This window comes from Balaenoptera ricei, chromosome 9 (assembly GCF_028023285.1).
Source record: "Balaenoptera ricei isolate mBalRic1 chromosome 9, mBalRic1.hap2, whole genome shotgun sequence".
Classification (NCBI taxonomy): Eukaryota; Metazoa; Chordata; class Mammalia; order Artiodactyla; family Balaenopteridae; genus Balaenoptera; species Balaenoptera ricei.
Window position 1 is genome coordinate 113,250,902 of NC_082647.1, and position 3,538 is coordinate 113,254,439.

General features: G+C 40.5%; 1 non-coding gene across 1 annotated transcript; it reads left to right on the plus strand.

Moving 5' to 3' along the window:
* The first annotated feature begins 2,817 nt into the window (after positions 1–2,817).
* Positions 2,818–2,936, plus strand: LOC132372243 (5S ribosomal RNA). Its single transcript, XR_009505115.1, has one exon. It is a non-coding gene; the product is annotated as a 5S ribosomal RNA (ribosomal RNA).
* The last annotated feature ends 602 nt before the right edge of the window (positions 2,937–3,538 follow it).

A 3,538-nucleotide genomic window follows, 5' to 3' on the forward strand; every position in this document is an offset into this window, starting at 1 on the left:
GAAGAAACTATGCCGTGTTCTGCAATTATGGAGACATGCCTCCCTTCTCCCACCCTTCTCATCTCATTCCCTGTGATATTAGATCTTTCCTCCTTGGCCCCAGTGTCTTCTGGGGTATCTTAGGGAAAGGCCTCTTGAGGAAAGTCTTCCTCTCAGGCAGCACATGTGTGCTCTTGACTTCCTGGAGATAAATCTAAATGACAAACATCAAGTTGTGTGCCTAGTGTTTCCTCTGTTAATTATCCAATTTTGTCTGCCTGAGTGTTTTAAAAATCCAAACTGAGTCACTGTACCTTGTAAATTTTTAAATTATTATTATTCTTTAACATCTTTATTGGAGTATAATTGCTTTACAATGGTGTGTTAGTTTCTGCTTTTTAACAAAGTGAATCAGCTATACATATACATATATCCCCATATCTCCTCCCTCTTGCGTCTCCCTCCCATCCTCCCTATCCCACCCCTCTAGGTGCTTGTAAAATTGAATTTTGATTCTTTACATAATCCTTCAGTAACTCTGGTTCTGTCTCCTTTTCTCCCACCTTGCCCTCTTATGTTCTAAAGTATTAGAAATCTGATTCTGGAATGTTATATTTTCCTTTTTCCTCACACAGACAGACACAAACAAACTTATTTTAGTGTTATCTATAAATGTGATCAGCCCTCCCCCAAAGGATACTTCCAAGTTCCAAGTTTTCTTTTTCATTCTGGACATTACACTAAGCCAAAGTGTAGTATTACCTGTTTTGACAGTCATACAAAACTGTTAACAAAATAATTCTTATCTTCTGTGTCTGAGCAACATTTTTCAGCAAAGCATTTTGAGCATGATGACAAAAACAAAAATAAAATAACAATTAGAAAACATATATATGTAAGGTCAGGACTCTATGTTTGTATTTACTTCTTTACCTTGTTTATAATTGGATCACATTTCCTGTGTTAGGAAGAATATGTTTTTATAAACACCTTTTATCATGAATTTGAAGAGTGAACTTTCAAAAGCTCCGTTCCCATCAGAAAGTCATGTAGGAAATGGCAAAGCACATACATGTCCTGCAGGGCAGTGATTCTCAAGGTGTAGTTGGACCAACAGCATTGGCATGTGCTTGTGAGAAATGCAGATTCTCAGGCTCCACCCCAGACCTAGCCAGCAAGGGTCTCTGGGGTTAATGCCTATGACTCTGTGTGCTAACAAGTCTTCCAGGTGAGTTTGAGAACCACTTCTGTGGAGAAGTGAACAGTGGTTGACACTGGCTTTCAGGTTAGAGTATCCAACTCTTATAAATCCTCCTCTCTGTGCTCTCACCCAGCTCACATTTCTCGTTGCCCTTAAAAAAAAAAAATCACAAAACAAAGTAAACTACACTGCCAACCTCTTGCTTAAACTCAGTGACACAAGCTTTAGCACTTTCCTCCAATCTACCTGGAACTTCCACCACACACCTTGCTTACAGGCCCTGTACTCAGAGGAAGACACCCACCCTGACCCCCATTCCTACTCTAGCAGAGGAAGGTGTTTTCTGAGACTCACGTTTCTCATCTATAAAATGCTGATAGGAAGTGATGCTACTGTGCTGCATTCATAAAGTTAACACCAGAATTCCAATAAAAATGTGGGCCCGTTCTGACTCTCTAACTGGGGTCCAGAAGAGGCAAAGAGAAAGGGATGAGATCAAGCTTTGAAGGCTGTGTAGTTAGTGACTTTAGCACACAGCATTCAGCACAGTGCCTGGATCAGGTACGCAGGTGATGAAGGGCAACCCCACCACTGAGTTGCCCAGGGGAAGTCCCAGGCAAAGGAGCTTTGATTCACTCTATTTGCTTGATTCTGATGCAGGTTGGTTGTCACCACTGCCTTCTCCAGAGTCAAACAAGCCATGCTTCCTGTGATCTGTTTAATCGATGTGGCTGTTCCTTTCATTTCTCCTGTTTTCCAGCTCTTTACTCTTCCTGAAACATTGCCAGCCCCACCCTGACCATCTGGGCCACATGTTTTCTCCTTGTCTGGAGAGGTGAGGTCATCTCCAGGGCCTTGGGGCAGAAATGCATCTCAAGAAAGATGTTTCCTGAAACTTCTCCCCTGTCTCAGCTGAGAATTCCTTTTTCCTACAACTGTCTTTCATTTCTAGTGTGAAAATCAATCTCCTGGCACAAAAGACATAAGCCAAATAGGATTTGGAGCAGTTTCGATTTTCCCCAGTTTCTGTGAAAGCTGAACTTGTGGTCACATGCTCTGCTGCTGAGAAGATGGGCACCCCTGGGCAGATAACACACATCCTCTGTGCCTTAGTGTGTTTGCTATACAGGGATGCCAGGAACAGTTTAAAAGCAAAAACATCCAGATAGAAGACCATTTACATGTAATTTCATTATTACATTCTGAGGTTCCTCAATATTTTCCACTTGGTTTTCCATGAATTTTGGAAATGTGTTAGTTGATATACTGCATGTTAACAAGATATTACATTGCAAAGGCATTGAAGCCATATTCTATATGTTGAGTTACCTTAATACCAACTGAATGATTAGGCAAATTATTTTATTTGCAGTGCTCTGTTTCCTTACCTCATAAATGACATTGGGAATACAAGAATGCTGCTACCCATCCCACAGACTTAATGAAATAGTATAAATAAGTGATTGTCACACTGTCTGCCATATCCAAAGCACACAGATGTTAGCAAGTATTGCCTACTAGAAAAATTTCTTCAAGTAACCTATCTTTACAATTTTTGTCATCTTCTGATTCTTGAAGTTTGTAAAGTCTTTTTTTTCCCAGAAAGCAAAGGAATGTTTGAATAAAAATGCAAATTAGTCTATGGCCATACCACCCTGAATGTGCCCGATCTCATCTGATCTCAGAAGCTAAGCAGGGTCGGGCCTGGTTAGTACTTGGATGGGAGACCACCTGGGAATACCAGGTGCTGTAGCTCTGGGCTTCCCTGGTGGCACAGTGGTTAAGAATCCACCTGCCAATGCAGGGGACATGGGTTCAAGACCCGGTCTGGGAAGATCCCACATGCCACAGAGCAGCTAAGCCTGTGCACCGCAACTACTGAGCCCGTGTGCCACAACTACTGTAGCCTGTGCGCCTAGAACCCATGCTCTACATCAAGAGAAGCCACTGAAATAAGAAGTCTGCTCACTGCAGCGAGGAGTAGTCCCCATTCGCTGCAACCAGAGAAAAGCCCACATGCAGCAGCAAAGACCCAACGCACCCAAAAATAAAATAAATAAAAGTTTTAAAAATGCCAATTAGCACAAATAAACACATTAAACTCATAATTTTTGCAAATTTAATGGTGGTGAAAAATGGATTTTCATAGAAATGTATAGGCTGATTTTTTTTTTTTCAATTAAAGAAGTTTGAAAATGTACCAACCTCTTAAATATTTATGAAAAGCCAGCTTAACTTTTTCGTGTCTCCTATTATTAAACTATCCATTAAATATTATCATAAAAAACTAAATAGTAACATATAAATGGATACTTCACCGTTCAGAAATATATTTAAGTAACATGACACAATATTAGA